This window comes from Pan paniscus, chromosome 11, assembly GCF_029289425.2.
Source record: "Pan paniscus chromosome 11, NHGRI_mPanPan1-v2.0_pri, whole genome shotgun sequence".
NCBI classification, from domain to species: Eukaryota; Metazoa; Chordata; class Mammalia; order Primates; family Hominidae; genus Pan; species Pan paniscus.
The window spans coordinates 4,874,135-4,900,638 of NC_073260.2; the positions used below are offsets into that span (position 1 = coordinate 4,874,135).

General features: G+C 54.4%; 1 long non-coding RNA gene across 1 annotated transcript; it reads right to left on the bottom strand.

The window, feature by feature from the left end:
• Positions 1 to 442: 442 nt before the first annotated feature.
• On the bottom strand, positions 443 to 23,149 carry LOC117974390 (uncharacterized). The gene is made up of 5 exons (XR_004664404.3): positions 22,714 to 23,149; positions 21,795 to 21,963; positions 19,788 to 20,011; positions 18,400 to 19,574; positions 443 to 3,943 (listed from the first exon to the last, which is right to left on the bottom strand). It is a non-coding gene; the product is annotated as an uncharacterized LOC117974390 (long non-coding RNA).
• Positions 23,150 to 26,504: the final 3,355 nt, after the last annotated feature.

The following is a 26,504-nucleotide window of genomic DNA, read 5'->3' on the forward strand; positions in this document are numbered from 1 at the left end:
GGTTTCCCGAGGCTGAGCTTTCGCGCCCACAGGTTTCCCGAGGCTGAGCTTTCGCGCGCACAGGTTTCCCGAGGTTCCGCGCACAGGTTTCCCGAGGCTGAGCTTTCGCGCCCACAGGTTTCCCGAGGCTGAGCTTTCGCGCGCACATGTTTCCCGAGGCTGAGCTTTCGCGCGCACAGGTTTCCCGAGGCTGAGCATTCGCGCGCACAGGTTTCCCGAGGCTGAGCATTCGCGCGCACAGGTTTCCCGAGGCTGAGCTTTCGCGCGCACAGGTTTCCCGAGGTTCCGCGCACAGGTTTCCCGAGGCTGAGCTTTCGCGCCCACAGGTTTCCCGAGGCTGAGCTTTCGCGCGCACAGGTTTCCCGAGGTTCCGCGCACAGGTTTCCCGAGGCTGAGCTTTCGCGCCCACAGGTTTGTCCCTGCATGCGTTGATTCATTCAACCGCTCACGGTGAGCGGGCTCTGGGGGGGCAGGTCCTGGCTGCCTTCCCGTGGAGCTGACAGTCTAGGGATGGGCACGAGGAGAGAGGAGCAAAGGGTCAAGGGGAGGGGCAAAGGCCCAAAGACAAATAACAGGGGAGGAGGAGCCGTCCCTCTCCTCGCCCCCAGCTGGGGTGACCGCGTGGTTCATCCCTAAAACCAGGACACCTAGGATTTCTCCTGGCAGCGCACCAGCAATCATTAAATTTATGAAGGCTGGGAATGCATATTTTAGTGACTCGCTGGGTGTATGAAAATGGTGGCTCCATAAAAGACAGTCTGCCCTTGAACCACGAGGGGGTCGGGGCACCCACCCTTCTTACAATTGAAAATCCATAGAAAGCTTTTTTTGTTTTTTTTCCGATGGATTCTCGCTCTGTCACCCAGGCTGGAGTGCAGTGATGCGATCATCAGCTCACTGCAACCTCCACCTCCTGGGTTCAAGCGATTCTCCTGCCTCAGCCTCTTGAGTAGCTGGGATTACGGGCGCCTACCACCACGCCCAGGTAATTTTTGTATTTTTAGTAGAGACGGAGTTTCCCAAAACATTAACTGCTAATAGCCTACTGTTGACAAGAAGTCTTACTGATAACAGTCAATTAACACATATTTTGTACATGTATCTATACTGTATTCTTACAATAAAGTAAGCTAGAGAAAAGAATGTGATTATGAAAATCATGCTGGGGACGGTGGCTCAGGCCTGTAATCCCAACACTTTGAGAGGCTGAGGCGGGCGGATCACCTGAGATCGGGAGTTCGAAACCAGCCTGACCAACACGGAGAAACCCCGTCTCTACTAAAAATACAAAAAATTAGCCAGGCGTGGTGGCACATGCCGGTAATCCCAGCTACTCGGGAGGCTGAGCCAGGAGAATCACTTGAACCCGGGAGGCGGAGGTTGCGGTGAGCTGAGTTCACACCATTGCAGTCCAGGCTGGGAGACGAGAGTGAAACTCTGTCTCAATAAAAAAAAACAAAAAATAACAAAAAAGAAAATCATAAGGAAGAGAAAATTTATTTACTATTCATTAAATGGAAGTGGATCCTCATAAAGGTTTTCATCTTCATTGTCTTCATGTTGAGTGGGTTGAGGAGGAGGAGGAGGAGGAAGAAGGGGGTTGGTCTTGTTGAGTCAGGAGCGGCAGAGGCGGAAGAAAATCCACAGGTAAATGGACCCATGCAGTTCAAACCCGTGTGGTTCAAGGGTCAACTGTAGTTCTAAACTACTTTCAAAAATACAATGCGGCCAGGCACGGTGACTTACACCTGTAATCCCAGCACTTTGGGAAGCCGAGACGGATGGATCACCTGAGGTCAGGAGTTTGAGACCAGCCTGGCCAACATGTGAAACCCCATCTCTACTAAAAATACAAAAATTACCCAGGCATGGTGGCGGGCACCTGTAATCCCAGCTACTCGGGAGGCTGAGGCAGGAGAATCACTTGAAACTGGGAAGCAGAGCTTGCAGTGAGCCGAGATCGCGCCATTGCACTCCAGCCTGGGAAACAAGAGCAAAATTCCAACTCAAAAATAAATACATACGGCCGGGCGTGGTGGCTCACACCTGTAATCCCAGCACTTTGGGAGGCCGAGGCAGGTGGATCACGAGGTCAGGAGATCGAGACCAGCCTCGCTAACACGGTGAAACCCCCACTCTACTAAAAATACAAAAAAAAAATTAGCCAGGCGTGGTGGGGGGTGCCTGTAGTCCCAGCTACTCGAGAGGCTGAGGCAGGAGAATGGCGTGAACCCGGGAGGCGAAGCTTGCAGTGAGCTGAGATCGCGCCACTGCACTCCAGCCTGGGCGACAGAGCAAGACTCCGTCTCCAAAAAAATAAATAAAGACATACACACATACATACATAATAAATAATGCTTCCTACAAGTATGAAAATATATCTGTGTATACTAACACAACATAAAATAACATCTTTATACAAATTATTTTTGGTACATAACCATGCATTCCCATCAGTATCTCAGCCACTGGTCTCCAATACTTGTCACTGGTGTTTTTTTCAATATGGCATTATATTTTTTTCATGAAATTCCTGACAAATCATTCAATTTATGTTAATTAATTTGAATTCTTTGATGCCCCCCAGAGCCAGTTCTCTGGAAATAAAATAGCATTTTTATTTGAGAAAAATACATTCTCACCAGATGCTGAGCTCAAACCTGACGGACCCAGCCATTTCTGCTGAGTAGGGAATATTGACAACCCTAGGTTGGTCTGTTTGGGGGCTTTTGGTTTGTTTCATTTTGGTTTTGTTTTTGTTTTGCTTAAATGTGTAAATATTTCATGCCAAATATTCTCACAGGTGCTGTATTTAGTGTGCCCTTCTTCAACAAATATATTTGTGAAACAAAATTCAAATAGGCCGTCTCTACATAGGATTCTTTTGAATGACCTTCTCAATTTTGTTCTGCTTAGTTTCAGAATGTAAATGTATCCACTTAACATAAAAGCACCAACAAAGCATTCTTCCCACAAGTAAAGATTTTCCAGAGCACAGTTATTCAATTTTGAAACTGAACATTGCACACCCGCTGGGCCTGTAGTTAAATTTGTTCTGCTTCCTCCTTGCTTTCATAGGGATAAGCCTCAGTGTACTCGCCTTTGCAGAAAAAGATGCAAAAGCTCAAGTGTTTTGACACTGTCTGTCAAATCGCTTGACTTAAAACCTCCAAATGGTTTTAAATAAAATGCAACCAAATTTAGAGACTCATTTTCTTTTCTTTTCTTTTCTTTTTTTTTTTCTTTTGAGACAGTCTCGCTCTGTCACCCAGGCTGGAGTGCAGTGGCATGATCTCAGCTCACTGCAACGCCACTACGCCCGGATCGTTTTTGTACTTTTAGTAGACACGGGATTTCACCATGTTGGCCAGGCTGGTCTGGAACCCCTGTCCGCAAGCAATCCACCCACCTTGGCCTCTCACGCGTAGTGCTGGGATTATAGTCGTGAACCACTGCGCCTGGCCTGGAGACTCATTTTCAAAAATGTTCAATACCGTCATGTTGAATTACAAGGTAATTCTTCAATGGCTCAATCAAAAAGAAAGCTCATGCTTCCACGCGGAAAGGTTTTTCCTATACACATCACTCTGACACAAACCAAACTACAGTTCAGCTACTCTGTGTGTATATAAAAATATGTGCACACTTTGACAGCTACACCCTGTGTTTGTACTGGTTGAATATCAAGCTTGTTTAAATGCAATGAGGAGTTTTGTACACTGCAACCAGTTCCCAATAATGGGCTTCTTCATTGAGTCAGAACACTGCGTCTTTATCATGGTGCCATGGTCCTCTAAAATCCGTCTCCCTGTCACCATCATCAAAACAAATAAAATGCCAATGTTGACATTTTCTTGCTGAATTTGCAGCAGTATTGACTGTACGTCAGATGTTCCATATGCGATAAAACAAACTTCCAGAGGCTTCACCTAGATTCCTGCAACTGGATAGGAAAAAAAAAAAATCAAAGCATTATTGGACCTAATTTAACTGACTTCCTGCTTGACACATCTGATGAGTCAAGCTAAACAGGCATCAATGAATGGTTTGCAAAGTTCTGAGAATCCATGCACAAGAAAATTTGGAATAAAAAGCAAGCAAAATTCATTTAGAGGAGCAGACATTTCATCTGAATAAAGTGGCAGGCTCCACAAAGTCCTGTATTAGGGGTTCCTCAGCCATCCTTATCCTCAGCCAGTCCTCTTAAAGTGACAGCTTGAAGGACTGACTCGCTCCTCCGGTTCTCCTGTGTCACTGCAGCCCCCATATTGGATGGTTAATGCCAACACTAAGTTTATATATGAGTTCATCATCAACTTCCTCGAGAAAGAGAAATAAAAATTTAATGTTGTTATTAAGCATGACTTTTTTTTTTCTGCTTGTTGCTGCTGAATGGGTTTATTGCAAAATTTGAAAAGCATTACCAAACAGTAAAAAAATAGTTGTGGGTTTACACTATTCAATAAATGGCAAAACCACAGGGGAGTTCAGGCGATTGTACGCTCACACTCAGGCAGGCCCTCTGCCTTTATTTTCCACACACATTTCATGTTCTCTCAACATGGCATTTCCACCGCCCCAAACACACTCCAGCCGCCCAGTGATTTCGTGCACGTGCCAGGCCATAGCAGCAACCGTACGTCAACCCCAGAATGGCCCTGAAAGGCGGAGCTGCCAGCAGGACGCCTGACATCCACGTTGCATGGAGGGAGACATGGATGGAGATCTGGATATGCTGTGAGTCCTGGGCAGTGGTCAGTGGCCTGGAAGGATGGTCGGGGCCTGGAAGGGCAAGACTGGAAAGTTGGAGACAAGGTGTCCTGGGGGAGAGGTGTGCAGATGGACTGGGAAGCGTGTGAAACTTTGTCTGGGGCCTCCTGGTTCATGGGTATGAGTGTAGCCGGGAGGAGAGATGCTGGGCCCGTGAGTCAGCAGTGAGTCAGCCTGCCTTCCCCGCCACCCAGAGCTGAAACAGCGAGCGCACAGCCCCAGCAGCGTGGACGGCTCACATCCGAGAGGTTCTCTCGCCCAGGCCACCCGTGTCTGCCAATGCCGCGTGCCAGCAGAGCAGAGAGCCACTCGAGCTGTCCAGGGGGAGGCTTCAGTTCTCAAGGAGACCAACCAACCTCTTCATGACCGGTGACACGTCAGAACCCAGCTGACCCTCCCACCCTGGAGGCCACTTCCTCGCTGGGTGGACCCACATCCCAGCATGGCTCACCTGCCCTCTCCACGTGGCCTCACCACCTGCACCTTCCAAGGACTCATACAGCATCTCATTTGCCAACATGGCATCTTGCATGAGGTTGCCTCTGATGAGGGACCAGCTACTGTGAGGGAGGTGGCATAGGGATCATGACCCAGGAGCACCGTGGCACTCAGAACCTGCCAGCCTGACAGAGTGGGAAAGCCTCCTTAAAGTCCTTAGTAAAGGCTCCGGGTGGGGATGGCCTCTGCGTCGAGATACAGAATGCAGTGGCCCAAAGGTGGGAGCCACCCAAAGGTCCAGCAACGGTGATGGAGAAACAAAACCGGCCCATCCGCACAGTGGAGTGTGATTCAACCACAGAAAGGAGCGAAGCTCGGATGCATGCTGCAACGGGGACCCGAAAGACATGGGATCAGGGAAGACGTCAGATCCCAAAGACTCATACTGTACGATCCTATTTGTATGAACTAGAATAGGAAAAAGCAAATCATACAGACAGAAAGGAGACTCGCGGTTGCCAGGGGCTGGGGAGAGACTGTTTAATGGGTAAAGAACGCTCCTCTGGAGTGCAAAAAAAGTTTTAAAATGAGAGAGAGGGGGCGGCTGCACCTGGTAAATATACTGATTGCATATTTTAAAGTGGGGGATTGTAGGTTATGTGTATTTCACCTCAATAAAAATAAAATAGAGCCGGGCATGGTGGCTTACACCTATAATCCCAGCACTTTGGGAGACCAAGGTGGGCAGATCACTTGAGGTCAGAAGTTGGAGGCCACCCTGGCCAACGTGAAACCCCTTCTCTACAAAAAACACAAAAATTAGCCAGGTGTGGTGTCTGGTGCTGTAATCCCAGCTACTAGGGAGGCTGAGGCAGGAGAATCGCTTGAACCTGGGAGGTGGAGGTTGCCGTATGCTGAAATCACGCCATTGCACTCCAGCCTGGGCAACAGAGCGAGACTCTGTCTCAAAAATAAATAAATAAGAAAAGAAAAAAGGTACATTGCATATATTTTGAAACATCACCCTTAAACAAATAAGATAAATTAAATTAATAAATAAGAAAAGAAAACAGGTACAATGTATATATTTTGAAACATCACCCTTCAGGATATGATGTATGCTTGAACCCACGGATTACACAGTGCTGTGTCCCCAGTAACCAGAAGACATGGGCCAGGAACGAAAGTGTGGAGGCAGGAGGGATGCTTCTCTGTAGGGTGAGAGGTCCTGGTGCCCGGTGTGGGGCGCTTCCTCCAGGGACCGTAGTGAGGACCCCGCTGACCTAACGCTGCAACTGCTGGCTGGTCACACAGGAAGCGAAGAAAGCAAACCCTCCCTTGCCTACCAGGAGGAGCTGTGGTCACTGCTATGTCAGGGGGCAGGGACCTGGATTCCAGGCCCCGCTTGGTGCCAGCAGGGTAACAGTAATGGACAAGCCCAGCAGCCAGGCCTGGCCAGGGCAAAGCCAGCCCTCAAAGAGGGAGGCCTCCATCACTCCACGGCAACAACCTTGGGCTGGAAGTGCCGGTCCAGGAAGAGACACCGGCACAGGATGGAGGGGGAGGTGGTGATCTCAGGTGTGACGCTAGAAGGCCTGAGGGCCACAGGGACTGCAGCGGGACCCACAAGCTCTCCTGATTTAAGAGTTTCGGGAGGAATGCTATTAGCCACCACCCTGAAGAATCAAGGACAAATGAGAATGGACTTGGCAGGGGCTTCAGGGGATTTGGACGAAGCCAGGGGTGGACTCCAGCAGCCAGCATCAGTGCCCGGCCCAAACCCCCACCCACCCCCCATCCACCCCGAGACAACTTGCAGCCACTCCCCGGAGAGCATCCCCACTTCCCTTTTCCTTCCTGGAAGGGTTTCCCTGGCCACGGGGGGCTGCTGAAGCTGTGAATGAGGGGAACTGAAATGCTGGAGTGCCAGAGCCCCTGAAGGACCCCTAGAACAGTTGGGGATGGGAACGGTAGCTGAGTACTCCAGCACCATCCACCACCCCAGAGCCATCCACCACCCCAGCGCCATCCACCATCCCAGCACCATCCACCACCCCAGCACCATCCACCACCCCAGCGCCATCCACCACCCCAGCGCCATCCACCATCCCAGCACCATCCACCACCCCAGCACCATCCACCACCCCAGCGCCAACCACCATCCCAGCACCATCCACCACCCCAGCGCCATCCACCATCCCAGCACCAACCACCAACCCAGTGCCATCCACCACCCCAGAGCCATCCACCATCCCAGCGCCAACCACCAACCCAGTGCCATCCACCACCCCAGCGCCATCCACCATCCCAGCGCCAACCACCACCCCAGCGCCATCCACCGCCCCAGCACCATACACCATCCCAGCACCAACCACCAACCCAGCGCCATCCACCACCCCAGCGCCATCCACCATCCCAGCGCCAACCACCACCCCAGCGCCATCCACCACCCCAGCGCCATCCACCGCCCCAGCGCCATCCACCGCCCCAGCGCCATCCACCGCCCCAGCACCAACCACCAACCCAGCGCCATACACCACCCCAGCGCCATCCACCGCCCCAGTGCCATCCACCGCCCCAGCGCCATCCACCATCCCAGCGCCATCCACCGCCCCAGCGCCATCCACCGCCCCAGCGCCATACACCGCCCCAGCGCCATACACCGCCCCAGCGCCATACATCATCCCAGCACCAACCACCACCCCAGCGCCATCCACCGCCCCAGCGCCATACACCATCCCAGCACCAACCACCACCCCAGCGCCATCCACCGCCCCAGCGCCATCCACCATCCCAGCGCCATCCACCACCCCAGCGCCAACCACCACCCCAGCGCCATTCACCACCCCAGCGCCATTCGCCATACCAGCGCCATCCACCACCCCAGCGCCATCCATCACCCCAGTGCCAACCACCATCCCAGCGCCATCCACCACCCCAGCGCCATTCACCATCCCAGCACCATCCACCACCCCAGCACCATTCACCATCCCAACGCCATCCACCATCCCAGCAGGACCACTCGGCACATCATGGGCCTCTGTTCTCGGAGGGTCCCCAGCAGGCTGAGTTGTTTTGCAGGCCCCCTGCTTCCCATCCTGCTTCCCCCGGTGCCTCGCAGCAAATCCTAGACTCCCCTCCAGAACAGCCACTTGTGCCCAGACCCTTGTCTCGGGGTCTGCTTTGCAGGGAAGCCACCTGAGACTAAGGACCCTGCAGGCTGTCCTGACAAGGGCGGTCCTGACAAGGGCAGTGTTAGTCGCGTCTGAAAAAGAGAAGAAAACTGCAGGTGGCTCCGGCTGATGGTTTTCCAGAATGAACCACAGATGCGACTGTGGCAGACACTGCAGGTGCAGGGGCCAAGCCCCACCCAGCCTGTCTGAAGGCAGCTACTAACTAGACTTTGTTAAGCAGTGAAAATCCAGGGCAAGGCTCAACAAACGGGGTGCCTGGAAAGAGGCTTCAAAGGGGACTTCACCAGGCAAAGGCAAGAGCAGCCCTCCCGGGGCACTGCCAGGATGCCGCTCCCTCGGTCCGTCTTCCCCCCGTCACCCTGATCCCAGCACCCAGCGCCTTCTCTCATCCACAGGATGGCGGGAGCCTCTGACCTGGTGGTGTGTGCTCTGTCCTCACCCTGCGGTCAGGGGAGCTTAGCCGAGTGGCAGCTGGTGACGTCCCTGCCCCACCTTCATCCCACCCCACACTCTCCACTCACACTTAGAATCCTGCCATTTGCTCCCAGGGTTTCAACGCGGCTGGGCCGCCAGGACTGCTGGGCCAGGGTTTCAGATATTGAAATACTGCCTTACAGGTCAGGGTCAGTACACAGTCACTTCCCCACCCCCATCCCCCAAACACCGGGGTCTCAAAGGGACTAAAGGGTTAACTCCACAACTGGCCCCGGGACATTACTGCAGCCTGGCTCCCAGCTCTCCTTCTAGGGGATAGGGGGGTGGTCATTGTCGAAATCCCCTTGGTGCTTCCACCGTGCGGCCCTGCCCCCGGCCCCACCTCCTCCCTGCTGTCCTGGGTCACCAACTCCCTGGTCTGTGCAGACCGCAGGCACTGGCCCCACTCCCTCCTGCCACAGAGCACAGCCTGTCTCCTCTGTCTCGGAGGCGAGGCTACGGCCCCAGCTCTCTACCTCACTAACTCCTACTCATCCCTCAAAATCTTGACTCAGATGCCGCTTCCTCCAGGAAGCCCTCTCTGACCTCCGAGGCAACTCTGGCCCCCACAGAACTGAGTGCCCGCCCTCTTGGCACTGCCCATGTTACACTCTTGGTTCTCGGGTCACTTGGCTAACACCTCCAGGCTGTTAGCTTGTTGGGGCCGGAGCAGGTTGGGTTGGATTTGTTCTGTTTTGGTTTTTTCCCCGCTGTATCCTCAGCACTGTGCAGGGCACCCAGCCCAGAGCAAGAACCTGGCTAAGGGAATGAATGGACTAGTGAATGGAATGCGGTCCTCGCTGGCCCGGCGTTCCCTGCGAGCTCCCCACCCAGGAGGTGTGGGCTCCGCTCTGACTCCGGACTCTCGGGAGTACTTCAGCTGCACGGAGCAATCTGCTCAAAAGCCCAAATGGACTCCTTATCTTCAAGGATTGCACAAAACCCTGGAGCTCGCTTTAATCCCAGCTGTCCATGTAGAGAACACGCAAACCAGCAGTGCTCAGGGCCCCCGGGTGAACTCACTTATCCTTAATCAGCAGCAGATGCTGGGAAGGGCGTGAGCAGGCTTTTCTGAACCATATGGACTGTTTCTTAATGCTCATGTTGAAAATTCTTCAGAGGCAGATCAGGCTTTAGCTGGAGGCCTCCTCTTCTCTGATCCGGCCTGGTGCTTAGGGTAGGGTCCATTCCTCCTCTGACCTCCCAGCCTCACGGGTCAAGACCTCCAGGGGTAGCCCAGGCAAGGGCCAGGCGAGGGGCACCTCCATCAGCCTCCAAGAAAATGCAAGTCTGACATCCCGAGCCCGTGGCCCATTTTCTTGTCAGGACTTGGGCAGAATTTCACCCAAGTTAGCAATGGCTTGTCCTCTGACAATCAGGTGACAAATACTTACCCAGCACCTCCTGCACCATGGCCGGAGGGCCTGAGAGGCAGGTGGAGGCAGGAAGAAGTGGTCGGGATACTGGAGGGGTTACAGTGGCCCTGGGGTCAGACGTGGGTTCAAACCACAGCAAATCATTTTACCACTGACTCCACGGTCCCCTCATCTATAAAATAGAAAACAAACAAACTCTCCTTTCAGAGAGTCAGCAGACGCACTGCGCCCGGCACCTAGTAGGCCATCCATACGCGGAAATGACTTTGTGATGTACCCCCGTCCAAAAGGCTCTGGGCTCAATAAAAGACAGCCCTGGTCATGGCCACTCCCCCCGGCTGTCCCAGGAGCCGATTTCTGACCACAGACGGATCCCGCTTCTAGCTCAGATTATCCTGCTTCTAGCTCAGATCCCCTTCTTCATCCACAGAGAGAACCCAGACCCAGGATTGCGAGCACGCCAACCAGAAAAGAAAGACAGGAGAGTCAGGCACCGAATTCACGGAGCAGGTCACGCCCCAGGAACAGGGCAAAGAGGCTGTCGCTGTTTCTGCAGTTTCCTCTGATAAGAGGAAGCGACGTGGCCCATGTGCTCTGCTGGAAGGTTCCTCCAGTGAGCTCTCGGGCGAGAGGAAGTGGCAGAGCCCCCGATACCCAGAGGCACACAGCACGAGACAGGATGGTGTGGCACACGCAGAGACACAATAACAGAATACTCCAGCCCCGCCTCTCTCTTTCTGTTATTCTTGGGTATCTTTTTTATATTTTTTTTTTAGAGACAGAGCCCCTCTGTCACCCAGGCTGGAGTGCAGTGGTGCCATCTTGGCTCACTGTAACCTCCACCTCCCGGGTTTAAGTGATTCTCATGCCTCTGCCTCCCAAGTAGCTGGGATTATAGGCACCTGCCACCACACCCGGCTAATTTTTGTATTTTTAGTAGAAACGGGGTTTCACCATGTTGGCCAGGCTGGTCTTGAACTCCTGACCTCAAGTGATCCACCCATCTTGGCCTCCCAAAGTGCTGGGACGACAGGCGTGAGCCGCCGCACCCGGCCTATTCTTGGGTATCCTTATTGAGCAGTTACTCTGGCCAGATCCCCGGCTAAATGCTCTCCACCACCCCGTATCTCACAGATTCCTCCCAACGAACCAACCTAATCACCAGGATTGTGCACATGGAAGGCTCTGAAGTGCCAATAACTTGCCCAGGATCCCAGGCAGAGCAGTGAAGATTTGGACACAGGCCTGAGGCCTATCAGGACACTCATGCAGAAGGGAGGCCTCCATGCCAGAACAGAGGCCCGTCCTCCACACACACAAGTGGAGCCCAGAATCCTCTGCTGATTCTCAGGAGGTTGATTCTCAGGTCCCCACTGCCTGCCTCTTCTAAAGATGGGATGTAATCGTGTCAGAGTTGACTTCACAGTGTCTGCATCATTGTATACCTGCTACGGTGCAGGCTCAGCCATCTGCAACTTCCATTGTCCCCCTGGAACCCCGAGAGAAAGAGCCCCTCCCTCCTGGGGGTATTGGGCATCCGTATATGAACCATGCAGACCTCTCCTCCCTGTCATAGACAAGGCACTGAAGCCCCTAGAAGAAATGGCCACCAGTAGTAAGGGGCTGACTCAAGCATCTACCACATGCTGGCGCTTTGCATCATTGACCCTCTTCAACCTTCCCAAACTGTGTGACATGGTGACATCACCCCAACCACCCTGACTCACAAGGACACAGGCTCCTGGAAGGGACCTGACCCCGGGCAGTGGAGTTTGGATTTGAACCCAAGTTGGTGGCTCCAGAGGCTGGGCTCTTCTCATCATAAGGCCCTGTGACCCTCCCAGGGGATGTTCCCCACTCAGCTCCTTTCCTTTGGGGACAGCCACACTGGGGAGGGTGGTTCCTTGCAGCAGGGGCTGGGTCCTTTCTTTCCACCTGCACGATCAGCTCATCCAAAGCAGGGCTCTGTACTGGTGTCTTTCTCTCCTTCCTGCATCCACCTCAGGGTGAGAAATGAAGTAGGTGTTCCAGTACGACCTGGAATCATCCCGGAGCGAGTGTGGCCCCGTGCACGGAGGGAGATGTGCTCCTTCTAGGAGGAATGGTAAATAGGCTTCATCTCGGAAGCCCCCTACAACCCAGGGGTAGTGCCCCTCCCAGCCAGGTGAGAGGTTGTGTATACAAGTCGGCAATGGCCAGATCGCATATAAAAACAGGACTCTGACCCACAATCCACAGCAACCCACCCAGGACACAATGCATTACCCACCGCAATCAGCCCAGGAAGCCGCCTGCCACCCACAAGTCTGCCTTGCAGAGAACGTCAGACCACTGTCTCTTGCAAACAGTCCAAGAAGCCAAACAGTAACCCCTGTAACAATCTGCCCAAAGTGGCCTGGACTTGATGAATAACTGGTATGTTTCCTAACGTTTTCCTTCCTTCCAACTTAGGACCAACCAGAGAAAACTAAATCCGTATCCCTAGCCCATTGCACAGGACACTGCTTCTAATCAACCACTTCCAGCTTCCCAACACCAACAGCCTCCAACCAGGGCTCACCTGAAGTCTTCCCTTCTGTCCTCTATGGTATCAGGTTTTTCTACTTCTCTGCCTGCCTTTGAGCCTCTGCTAAAACACAAGTGACAGTGGCCGACTCCCGTGCTAGAGTCAGCCTCTGCGTGTTCTCACTTGGGTGGCCTTCATTTATTTTCACCAAGGGCACTGCGTAAAGAAGGGGTCTGAGACTCCTTCTGGGCTTGGTGGCCAATTAGCAACATCTGCCACGGCATAGGCGGTGGGCAGGGGGGTGACCTGGATGCTCAGGATCAGCCCCTCCAAGGGTACTTTCTCCTGCTTCCATCAGAAAGATGCCTCTGTCCAAGCACCCTCCTTCTGCTTCCCTGATCCCGGGCGACTGGGTGAAATGCAGGAGGGGCAGCTGGTAGGGGAGCGAGGGAGCTTGCTCCCCCACTGAGCTAACGAAAAGCACGGCTTGGCACTGGCAGTTTCCCTCTGCCCCTCATCTCACACTGGAATGAAAAATGCAACGTGGAGCTTCCGCAGGCAGATAGCAGACGTCCCCAAACTCTGATGGTTTGACCACGAAATCAGCACAACACTGATGAGATCACAGACGGTTAAAATCCCCCCAGGCAGGGCAACAGGGCAGGATCCCAAGGACAGAGCTCGGCAGAGGTGGCCGCCGGCCCATCAGGCTCTGACTCTCTCCGAGGCACAGTCACTGTGGGAAGCAGCTGCCTGCAGGGACGTTTCCCAGCGCCCTCGTCACTGGGCGGAACCGAGGCACCAGTTCTCAGCAGGGGAAGCTCAGAAGTGACAGAAGCACTTCCGTGTGGGTACATGCGGACACCAGCGCCTCCATGCACTCTCTGTAAAGGGCTCAGAGAAGCCACCAGACAAAGGAAGCCAGGTTTTTACGCAACTGTTCAGCGGAGAACTGCCCGAGCAGGGGCGGCTGCCCTGGGCCCCGCCTGAGTGAGGCTGCATCCTCTGTGTCCGCCGCCACGCTGTGCAAGGCCAGGGAGCCAGGAGACCGCCACCCACTGCAGTCGTATTCACATACCTGAAGGCATGAGGCATCCAGCATGAAGGGGCATCCTCTGTCCTGGAGGAGATAAGGCACATGCCTATAATCCCAGCACTCTGGGAGGCCGAGGTGGGTGGATCACTTGAGGTCAGGAGTTTGAGACCAGCCTGGCCAACATGGTGAAGCCCTGTCTTTACTAAAAATACAAAAATTAGCCAGGTGTGGTGGTGCGTGCCTGTAATCCCAGCTACTCGGGAGGCTGAGGCAGGAGAATTGCTTGAACCTGGGAAGCAGAGGTTGTCGTGAGCCGAGATCACACCACTGGACTCCAGCCTAGGCAACAGAGCAAGACTCCATGAAAGAAAGAGAGAGAGAGAGAGAGAGAAAGGAAGGGAGGAAGGGAGGAAGGGAGGAAGGGAGGAAGGAAGGAAGGAAGGAAGGAAGGAAGGAAGGAAGGAAGGAAGGAAGGAAGGAAGGAAGGAAATGAGCAGGCGCCCATGCAGAGGGCACGTGGGAATGAACGTCCCTGCCTACTCTTGGTAGAGGTAGGGGCTGGGTTGCTTTTGCAGAGGTCATTTGTCAGTCGGCATCAAAATATAAGAAAAGGCATTCGTTCAGAATCTGTAGTCCTGACCTGCGAAGCCAGCCTCAGAAGTAACAAGCCAAGTTCAGAAGGTTCAGGGAGCGTTATCTGTATTAACAAATCAATGGGCATCCCCTAAAAGTCCCTCACCAGCAGACTGGAGGAAAGAAGGTTTGCTGTGCTCGTGGCATGGGGCACCCATATGGTGCCCTAGAACATGGGGGACTGCCAAGTTCAGCCCTGCCCACCGTCCCTCCTCACTGAGGAAGGGGTCCGCACAGGAGAGATGAGCCCCTGACGGTCAGTGTGACCGGCTTCTTCCCATCAGGGCTGTGGTTCCATGCCGCCTGATGGGAATTCCAGCAGAGCCAACTGGGGCCTATGATTTGGGCTCAAACCCAGATCTGGAGGTTCTCCCTCTCCAGCTAACTGGTGGTACAGAAACTCAGGCATGACCATGCTCTAGGGCACATAGCAGGGAGAAGGGGGGCAAGAGGGCTGGGCCCATAGGGATGTGGGCTCAGCTCACAGCTCTGCCTGCATGGAGCAGGGGAGGGTGAGTGACCCAGCTGGGAGGGTGCTGAGGTCTCTCCATCTGAAGAGCAACAACATCCTCATGACAGCGGTGGCCACTGAAACTGCTGATGGACAAACACATGGATGGTGAGGAGCGTGGGCCACGCAGAGTTCATTCACCATGGATTTCCAGGCTGGGGCATTTCAGCGGAGCTCTGTCTCTATCTCTGATCGTCGGATCTGGGGAGATTTTCCCTCCCAAGTGAACCTGGCTCAACTGTTTGAATTGTCCACAATGAGCACGGATGCTCTTTGTAGAGAAACAAATGATTTGTAATGAGTTGGCAGAGAGGTTATCATGGAAGGAACCTCCCGTAAGGTGGCAGAGGCAGCGTGGTATAGACACTAGGAGAAAAAAGGCCCCCACACTGGGCAGAGCCTGGTCCTGGCCAGGAAGAGGCACCCTGCGAGGTAGGACAGAGCCACCACGCGGTTCTTCCCAGCGTCCCCATGAACACTCGCCGGCAAGCACCTCCCTCCACTTTGTCCCAAGCCCGCCAGGCACGTGGCAGCCTAAGACTCCCCCACCCACCATTTCCTGGAGAAGGCCATCTGGCACTGCCCGTTTTGTGTGTGTGAAAAAGTCCCGGTCTGGGTCCCTGGGTTCCACCACGAGCGGCTTCGAGGCTTGGACACACCCTTCCCTGCCTGGGCCACTCTCCCCCTCCATCCAACAAGGAGAGGCCGCAGAGCCCTCTCCATGGTCCCACCCAGCCCCAGGAATCCTGTGATTTCATGAGCCCACGGTTATTATCCCTGGGTAAACTCTCTAGCCCACAGCATCACAGGCTGAGGAGCCAATTCCAGAACCGAGTGCTGTGTAGGCGTGAGGCGCACGCCCGCAGTGCCAGCCCGGCTCTGCCTTCCATGGAAAATCCACATCTGAAGGCCTGGCCCGGGCACCTAGGACTCACCAGCCTCTGGGCGCTGAGTCTGGGTAGAATTTAAGAAAGTCTCAGGCTAGGCGACTTCCTGGAGCAATGGCACCGCTCCCTGGCTTGCGGGGCAAAGGCACTGGGCCAGCCTAGGTGCGATCCCCGTTGCCAGGAGACTTGGACATACCTCATAACCCCTGCCAGGCCCCGCCAGCCTCTGCCAGACCCCACCAGGCTGAGCTTGGGAAATCCAGTGAGGTAGGAGAGCAGGAGGACCCCTGCCCAGGAGCAGCCGGGCCTAGACACAGGCCGGCTCTGCCTCTTCCTGTCTTCACAGCCTGGAGCGTGATGCTTTACCCCCGTTAGCCTTGGTTTCTCATCTGTCCAGTAAAGGGGTTTCAGCAAAGGTCTCAGCAAAGGCAGCTGTGGCTGACGCTGCCTGTTCCCCGGCACTCCCTGACCTGCAGCCTCTAATTTAGAGTTTCTCTGGTCTCCGTCTGTGGCGAGGGACAGGAGTGGGGAGAAATGCCCCAGCTTCCTCTCCCTCAGACGGAACACTCAGGGGGGTTCACCACTGTCATCCAGAGGTCCCCTGGGGACTGCACCCAAATTTCTCACAGTGGTGGCCAGCTTGATCACGTACCTCACTTCCGTATCAGAGCTTCTTGGGATCACCCCCACAAATAAACTACGCACACTCAAGTATCCTCTCACAGGCTGCTTCCAAGGGACCCTGACCTAAGGCAGCCATGCCAGACACAGAAAGCCTTCTCCTAAAGCACCAGGTAGTCAGTGTTTTAAGCCATATGAGCCACGAGGCAAATTGAAACTATGATGCAGGCATGTAGGTGCCCAGTGGAAAGGTACACCTTGAAAGATGCAAGACCTTAGGGCGGCACGAAGCAGGCAGCAGGCCACATGTGGCCTGGGTCACAGTTTGCTGACTCCTACTGTCACATATGGACCCCAAATCTCAGTGGTTTAAGGAAATAAAGGCCAGGCACAGTGCTTCACGCCTATAATTCCAGCACTTTGGGAGGCTGAGGTGGGTGGATCATTTGATCCCAGGAGTTCGAGACCAGCCTGGGCAATGTGGCAAAATCCTATCTCTACCAAAAACAGAAAAATTAGCCAGGCATGATGGCGTATGCCTGTAGTCCTGACTACTCAGCAGACTGAGGCAGGAGGATTACCTGAGCCTGGGGAGGTCCAAGCTGCAGTGAGCTGTGATCCCACCACTGCAATCAAGCCTGGGTGACAGAGTCAGATGCTGTCTCAAGAAAGAATAGAAAAGAAAAGAAGAAAAGAAAAGAGGAAAGAGAGAGAAGGAAGGAAAAAAGAAAGAAAAGAAAGAGAGAAAGAAATAAGAAGAAAGAGAAAGAAAGAGGGAGAGAGAGAAAGAAAGAAGAGAAGGAAAGAAAAGAAAGAAAGAAAAGGAAGGAAAGAAAAGAAAGAGAGAGAGAAAAGGAAAATTTGCTTCTTGCTTAGATAAAGTCCAATTGGCAAGGGGCAGGTAGCACAGGATTCTAGGCCAGGTTCAGGGGCCTGAGCTGATAGATGCTCTGCCATCTGGCACACAGGGTTTCCCAAAGTCACTCTGGGCATCAGTGTCCACCCAACATCCAGTTAGTGAAGGAAGGACGGAGGGCATGGGGGTGGCACAGGAGGCTTTTATGGGACCCAGCATCTGGTCCCAGCAATACCCAATGGGCAGCCAGCCACATCCTCCCCAGGGGCAAGGATGTTGGTAGTCAGGACACAGACTGGCAGTTGGCACTACCTCCCCACTTGGCTGTGTGCTAACAACTCCCTTGCTTGTCTTCACAGCTTCCTTTTTTTTTTTTTTTTTCTGAAACAGAGTCTCGCTCTGTCGCCCAAGCTGGAGTGCACTGGTGCGATCTCAGCTTACTGCAACCTCCACCTCCTGGGTTCAAGTGATTCTCCTGCCTCGGCCTCCTGAGTAGCTGGGATTACAGGCATGCACCACCAAGCCCAGCTAATTTTTGGATTTTTAGTAGAGACAGGGTTTCACCATGTTGGCCAGGCTGGTCTCGAACTCCTGACCTGAGGTGATCCACCCACCTCGGCCTCCCAAAGTGCTGGGATTACAGGTGCGAGCTACTGAGCCCAGCCAGCTTCCTCCCCTCTATGTTCATCTCTAAGAACATGGAGTCTAGGGTTGCCTGCTTTGGAACTTTGTATTATTGCATTCTGTTGTTTAGCATTTTCTGCACATTACACCGGCCACTTATCTGTGTGTTTACATATCTAAAGATCCTTTACCGTTGATACTGTATCTCCCCATGTGACTGACCTGGCCCGAATGGGGTCCCAGCATCCCCACAAACACTCACCAGCAAGTACCTCCCTTCACCTCGTCCCAAGCCCGCCAGGCACGTGGCAGCCTGAGACTCACCCACCCACCGTGCCCTGGAGAAGGCCACCTGGCACAGCCCGTTTTGTGTGTATGAAAAAGTCCCGGTCTGGGTCCCACCCCAGCAAATCCAGCCAGGTGGTCTTCAGCAAGAGAGACATCACAATCTCCAATTGCCCCAATTTACTTACTCATTTTCCTACCGGGGGCGGCTGGGCGTTTCTCGGCTCTGGCTGTCTCAGCATCAGTGCTGTGAAGGTGTTTGTCCACACACCTCCTGGGGCACAGTGTGTTTCCCCAGGAGAAGGGCCACCATGCCGTGGCAGGTCCAGTCTTGACAAACAAGGTACATGGTACCGAAGGCTATGCTGCCGTTCCCGTCCCTCAGCAGGGCAGGCAGCACAGATGCAACCTGCAGGGACATGGCTTCCACCTTGCAGAGTCCACCCTCACACTTCGTGCTCGCTACTGCCAGTGAGGTGCACAGAGTGGGGGTCGTTGTTCCCACCTGACAGATGAGGAAGCAGCGGCTCTGCAGCTGGAAGGGGGACATTGCGGCTGTACCTCGGCGGCAAGGCCTGGCTTGGAAAGGACATGGACTTCCCTGGCCTCTACTCCAATGCACCCAAGGGCAACCCTCAGGGCCCTGGGGACCTCCTTAGTCTTCACCACACGCCACATAGGAGGGTGAGACCTGTGTTCTCTTTGAGCCCAGCATCAGGCCCAGCCGGGCCAGGTCAATCGCATGGGGAGGCAGCCTCGGGGGAGGCAGGAAGTTCCAAGGACTCCACTGCCCTCCTTGGCATGTAAACTTTAATGTTCAGGATGCAAGTTCCACCCTACCTCACAAAGATAACGAAATTCCCTGCGGAAGCCGACAGCGGGCACCTTTCCTGTAGGCCCTGGTGCCTCGCAGGTGACCGGCTCGCGGGTCCACGTGACTGTACCCACGTCCCGTTCTTCTATGGAGCACCTCTTCCCATTTTACTTCCCATGCGCATCTGGCAGAAATGGTTAGTCGGGCGTCCATAGGGCAGATTCCAAACCCACCACCAAGTGTAACCTTTGCCAGTTCTCCCCCTGAGCCTCAGTTTCCCTCTCATGAGAGGGTGAGGAGAGGTGATCTGTGAGGGTCTGTTCACCTCTGGAATCACGCAGCACATAACTGGGTCCTCAGAACACGTGCACAGGCCTCAGAGAGCATGTGGGGCTCGTTGCCTTAAGGAGATCAGTGTGATGTTAAGAAGACATTTTCCAACGCTGTGACTTCGCTTTAGCCCCATCTGCATGACCAAAGGGCAAAAACACAGCCTCTGGAATGAGGGAGGGTTGTAGACGTGTTCTTTCTCACTTCAAGGGGTAAAAACTGCAATAAACAAGAGACATTTAGGACATTTAGGGACACTTCCTCCCAGAGTGGCCAACCCAGGAAGGAGGTGGACCAGTCAGGGCCAGCAGGACACAGAAAGCTAAATCCCAGAGGTCGAATGAACCGAGTGCAAGGGCGGGGCTGCCCCAGGTGGACGCCTTTGCCATCACAGCCCCAGAGGCACTAGCGGTGCAAGCATGGTGACCATACCTGGTGGGACTCAGGACCCTGGATGGCAGCCATCGCCAGAACTCAGCCAGGCGAGGAGTGGGGGACAGCTTCCTGCCATCTTCCCTTTGATCTTCTGCCATGGCTGTCCATTGGGCAAACCCAACGGGAAGCCCCTGGGCCAGAGAGCCCTAGGAATGCGATCCTTGGAGATCAGCTTCCCAGGCCATAGAGCAGGACGCAGAAGAGAAGAGAGCCGAGTGGATCTGGGGGACCAAAAGGAGAGTAAGCAATTCAGAAGGTGACAGCCTCATCATGGTAGACAGCGTCTAAGATGGCCCCAGTTACCCTGCCCCCCAGAATGCAGGCTCTTGGGTAGTCCCCTCCCGTTGAATATGGGTGAGACCCATGAGTTGTTTTTAACCCATGGAGTGTGGTAAAGGTGGAAGGCGTCCCTCCGGCACTGACCACCCGTGAGATTGTGATGTCTCTCTTGCTGAGGACTGCCTGGCTGGATTTGCTGCCACACGCAGCCAAGCTGGGGAGGCCCACGGCACTGGACTGAGGACAGCCTCCAGCTAATACCCAGCTAGGAGCTGAGATGACCTCCGGCCAACAGCCTGCAAGAGATGGAGGCCCTCAGCCCCACAACCACAAGGAAGCAGATTCTGCCAATGACCATGAGCACTGGGGAGGGATCCCTCCCAGACAGGTCTGCAGATGAGACCGAAGATGCAGCCGACACCCCTGATGGCTGCCTCTGAGACCCTGAAGATGAAGACCCTGCTAAGCTGTGCCTGACCCCAGAAAACTGAGGTAATAAACGTGTGTTGTTTTAGGCCAATCACTTTGCAGTACTGTTGTCATACAGCACTAAGTAACTAACAGGTAATTTAGTACGTGGAAGTGGGGGGCTGCTATAAGGAATACCTAGAAGTGTTGGGGCAGCTTTGGAACTGGACAGGGGCAGAGGGTGATTTGGGAGACTGTGGTAGAGAAAGCCTAATTTGCTTTGAGCAAACTGTTGGTGGAAATCTGAGCTTTCAGATGACTGCCAGAGGCTGGGCGTAGTGGCTCACAGCTGTAATCCCGGTATTTTGGGAGGCCGAGGCAGGCGAATCACCTGAGGTGGGGAGTTCAAGACTAGCCTGGCCAACATGGCGAAACCGCTACTAAATATACAAAAATTAGCCAGGCGTGGTGGTGCACACCTGTAATCCCAGCTAACGGGGAGGCTGAGGCAGGAGAATCACTTGAACCCAGGAGGCAGAGGTTGCAGTGAGCTGAGATCACGCCACTGCACTCCAGCCGGGGCAACAGAATGAGACTTCATCTCAAAAATAATAATAATAATAATTTTGAAAAAGATCACTGCCAGAGAGGACTCGGAAGCAAGCAAGGACAATGTCACTGAAAACCAGAGGAAGGGAGATGCTTGCAAAGTCGTAAGAGCAAGTTGAGCAAAATCGTCACCTGCAGGTATGCGGCAAGGAGGATGGGTTGAGACTGGGCTGGGTTACCAAGCTAAAGAGGCTTCCCTGAAAAGTATGGGAGGTACTGTTTGGTTTCTTTTTGCTGCTTACAGTACAAACCAAGAAGAAAGAGATATATTGAGGACAGAACTGTTAAAAAAAAAAAAAAAAAGGAACAAGGACTTGATGATTTTGAAAATTCTCAGCCCCTCTCAATGGTAAATGGTGCTGAAATTAAGAAACGCAGAAGCACAGGTGGGGCCACAGGGAGTCTGCTGCGCTCCTGGCTCCTTCTGCCAGTGCTCCTGGCTCTGCCGCCACACACAGCGGCTCCTCCACTCTCCTGGGCTTCCCCCTCTCCTGCTTTCTCATGGTCATGCCCCAGACTGTTCCGGGCCACACTTTTTTCTCTGCTTACATGTTAATGACCAAGGGATGACCTTCAAATTCATGCTATCTAATACTGTCAGCTTCAGGTAGCAATATACACCTAAACAAAATCTCATGGTCGCAATCACTAGTTTATTTTTCTTACCCAGCAGTCCTGAGATAAGTGGCTGCTGGTGATGATTCTCACCTTGGTGTCACTGCAGCTGCGTCTCTGTGACTCTGGTGGTCTTTTGTCCCTGCTTGTTACCCACACTTACGAGTTGGCTGCTGAGTTCCCAGCCAGGACATCCACATTCAAGATGGGGAAGAGCAGGGGAGACAGAGAAATGTCTTCTGAGCAGCCGGGAAAGTATGGCCTGGTGGAAAAGCTGAGATTGTGACTGCAGAAACTTCTGCTAAAATTCAGAAAAACCAGACGCTAAAAGTACCAGGTCACATAAACAAACAGTCCTGTGAGGAGATAAAGACTGGCCTCATGGATGTTCTCAATGGAACCAGAGAACCTCTAGGGAGCTTGAAGGCATGCTAGGAGACGCTCTCGCTCATGGGCTGTGATGAAGACAGTGCCATGAGGGAGAGGCCTAGGGGCAGCCTTCAGCCTCCAGCCAGCAAGAAACTGGAGCCCTCGGTGTGACAGCCCACAAGGACCTCAGACCTCCTGACAGCCACGGGAGCTTGAAAGCAGACTCTTCCCCAGCTGAGCCTCCAGATGAGACCCCGGCTCTGGCCAACACCTTGGCTGCAGCCTTGCAGAGGCCCCAGTCAGGTCATGCCCAGGCTCTTGCCCCACAGAAACTATAGGGTAATAACTGTGTGTTGCTCTCAGCTGCTCAGTTTGGGCCACAGTTATGCAGCACTAGGTACTAGACCCACTGCAGGGTGGCCACACACTTGGTAGCAATAGTGGAGAGATGATTTATATACTGAAGCATTTTAGATAAAATAATTTCTGCAATTTAAAGGACCGCACTGTGAAGTACAAAACACTAGTCACATATTGGAGAGCACCGTGGCTCCCAAGACCCATTAGCAAGAGAGAGGGGCCCAAACCCCAAAACACACTCAGGCCCCCGGATTTCTGAGCCATTTGTGATTTGGGAACCTACCTTGGCTCAAGTGGGATACGTTGCCCCTTTCTTTTTCCAAGTTTCCAGACCACCAAAAGATTCTTAAGCTCAGCTCTCCAATGGCTACGAGTCAATGGGGCCGTTACATTTGCTTAGCCAGGGTCACGAATCAGGAAGCTTTAGCATCGTTCCTGGCTCTCTGAAACCATTTGGTAGAGAACTAGTTAGAGAAGCATTAAGGCATTTGGACCTGTCTTCTTCTGCTCAGGTGCCCATAACAAATACCACAGACTGGAGGGCTTAAGCAACAGACATCTATTCCTAGGAAGTACAGGATCAGGGTGCTGGCCAATTGGTTTCCAATGAGGGCCTTCTCCCTGCCTCATGTCCACACATAGTGGGGAGAGAGAGAAAGAAGAGGGAGTCCTCTCATCTCTTCCTATAAGGACATTGATCCTATGGGATCAGGGCCCCATCCTTATGCCCTCTTTTAATCACCTCCAGAAAGCCCTCATCTCCAAGCACAGTGACACCAGGAGCTGGGACTTCAACATATGAAGGCAGGGGGAGTACACAGTTCAGTCCGTAACAGACCCCCTGGCCATCTGCAGAGGAGGTTAGAGGTCTCTCCTTCGGCCACGGACAAACATATGGGTCCTGGGCTTTCTCTTATTTCCCTCAACTATAGAGAGAGTGGCCAAAACACTGCCCAGAATGTTTTCCATCACACACAAGCATACACACAAGAGCAATGGATATTTGAGAACAAAGAAGACCACCAGGAACCAGATTCGGAGTGACTGGGTCCAAGGAAGGAGGACAGGTCTCCCCAGGGATGGACCACGTGAGCGTCGTGTCCTAGAGAGGCCACCAGACTCAGCCAGGACAGACCTCATTGGACAGACGGGGTGAGGATGGTGCCTCCAGCCCAGACACCACGTGGCCGCTCGTCCTTCTCAGTCCAGCCACTGCACTGCTCGGTCATGCCGTTGCCAAGGTGAGTCAGAGCCTAGCGAGGAGGCCCACCTAGCCCGGTAGACAGATCTCCCCCATGGGAGCCCCGTGCAGGTCAGCGCGGGTGTCTCCCACCCAGCAGTTCCTCCCAAAATCACATTTTATTGCTGCTTTATACAATGACTAAAAGGTCACTACTCCTGCCAACCCATGAGCAAACTAAAAGAAGAAGCTTTTCCTTCCTTCACGCGTCTGAAAGGGCATCCAAGGTCTCGTCAGCTGTGCCCAGCTCCCTCCGGGTCTCAGCATGCCAAGCAGCCCGGCACATGGGCACACCCGAAGAAGGACCTTCCACCCCACCTCACACCGCCAGGGACAGCAGGACCTCGCAGAGGGGTGGTTCTGCTTATCCATCTGCCCCTCAGCAGCTCATCTGGCAAGCCCTGGCCCCTGGAGGCTTAGAGAATCCCAGCTTGAGTTCCTGTGGGTGCAGGAGCCTGCGGAAGGCGCCGGCTGCAAGCGCCAGGTGTTTCCTTGGTGGCAGAGCTGGCAGGAGCTTGGTGAGAATGACCAGGCTGTGCATGCATCCAGCCCCCCTCTGGGAAAATCATCAGCCTGGCACACAGTTGGTGCTCAAAATAGAAACGGCTAAGCCATTCCCAGACATGGCTACAGTGGCAAACAAAATAGACGTCGCAACCTGCTGCATTGAGCAGCTGCCCACGGGAGGACAGACCAGAAACAGTGCTCCAGCCCCACTGAGTTCCATCCCCTTCCACCACATGGCTGCTGGCCGGTCCCTGGAAAAGCCCCTTTCACACTGTCTGACCTCAGTTTCAATACCTATAAAATGAGAGTGTGGGGCCCGCCTTCCCAAGAGTGATCGGTCCGGCCTCTCCATAGGACCTGCTGTGGTTGGCACAGGGACCACTGCCCTGGTTTCCCTTCAGGAGGGACCTGCCACCCGGCCCCGGGGAGTGGTTAGCACACAGCCTCCAGCTGGCAGCTCCTCCGCACCCTAGGTCATGCTCCTTCCCACGCTCTGTAGGTGAGCCATGGCCGTGTGCCGCAGGACACCAACAGGCAGGACGCAGTGAGGTGCAGGACACTTTTCTGGGGGTCCCCAGAGGGCTGGACTAGGCCTTATGAGGCCCGCACCACTATGCAGCCGCCTTTTCCACCCAATCTGGCTTCTTCCTTCCCTTCTGTCTTAGTCCATTTGAGCCACGATAAAAGAAAACTACCCCCAGACCGGGCAATTTATAAAGAACAGAAATGTATTTATCACCATCTGGAGGCTGGGAGGGCTGAGCTCAAGGCTCCATGAAGTCCCCTGGCCAGCAGTCTCTAGAACACTCTTGGTGCCTGGTGAGGACTGCGCTCTGCCTCTGGGATGGCGCCGTGGCACTGCGTCCCCACCCGGCAGAGGCCAAGAGGGGCCCAGGGGCAAGTTTCCTCCAGCCCTCTCGCGAGGCCCGAATTGTTCATGAGTGTGGCAACCTCACGGCTCAGTAACTCCCCAAAAGGCCCCACCTCTGAATGCCACCACAAAGGGGGGGAGGTTTCAACAGGAATTTGGGTGGGGACACACTCAGACCCCAGCGCCTTCACCGTGTGGACATCATAATCCCTCACACACACACAGCTTCCTGAGCTCACCTCAGCATCTGCTTCCAGAGCTCGGAGCCTGAGACCGTGGGCCCAAGAGGCCCGGGAGGTCCGCCGGGCCTTTGGGAGCCACTCACAGCCCCATCACTGCTGGGGTGTGGGGCGCAAACGGCCCCCGCGGAAGCTGGGAGTCCAGCTGTGACAGCTTTGGCTGGGGAAGAACTGGAAAGCGTACCCCGGGAGGGACAAGGGCAAATCTGGGTGGGTAAGGGGGCGGGCCGGCAGTGGGCCGCACATCCATGCACCACGGGAAAGCCAGGAGCCCAAGGGCCTGGAGCAGGAGGCAGGACCCAGGTGTGGGGGCCAGGAGCCCAGGGGCCTGGAGCAGGAGGTGGGGTTGGGGGTGGGGGGTGGCAGGAAGGGCCAGGAGCCAAAGGGACTGGAGCAGGAAGAGAGACCCAGGTGTGGGTGCCAAGAGCCCCAAGGGCCTGGAGCAGAAGGCGGGACCCAGATGCTGGGGGGCCAGGGAGCCTGCAGGGCTGGGGGATCCAGGAGGACCAAGCCCAAGACTCAGTGGCCAGAGCGGCCGGACGTCAAAGACAATCGATCGTCCCACAAGATGGATCTGGTCAGGAAACCTTGGAGCCACACACACGGGCTGGAGACGTGTGAAAAGCTTGGCTCCCCAGTCCCCCGGGAGGCCGTGGAGCCTGTAGACGTGGCCGCCCATCGCTGTAAGAGGCGGACCACCAGGGCCCCCAGTCCCACTGCAGAGGCTTCTCCCAGACAAAGAACATGGGCCCTGCGGTCCCCGCCTATAACTAGGGTTAAGTCACAACACAGCCTCAGCAGGGAAAAGGTGACTGCGCCTCAGAGCAGTGGGGAACCCAGGTGGCAGACAGACCAGGAGCAGCGGGGGGCACATGTGGGATTCGGCTCCCAGGTGCTGGAGCAAGGGGCCGGCTCATAAACTCAGACAGGGACCAGTTCCACCTGGCACACTTGCCCAGAAGCAGAATTTGTCCCCTGGCTAGGAAAACACACAGGAACCCGTGGGAGAGACACAGTGAGGAGACCTCCCCCAAGGTCCCGGGTCCCTCTTCAGGGGAGGGGTGCAGTCCTCTGGGGAAGCAGCCTGGCAAAGACTGCAGACCAGGTTACGGGACCCCAGACCTCCTCATCACGGACTCAGGCGTGCCGGCACCCAGCCTTTCTAAGAGGCAGCAAGCCTTCTCAGATCCCACGTGGGCAGGGCCAGAGGACATGAG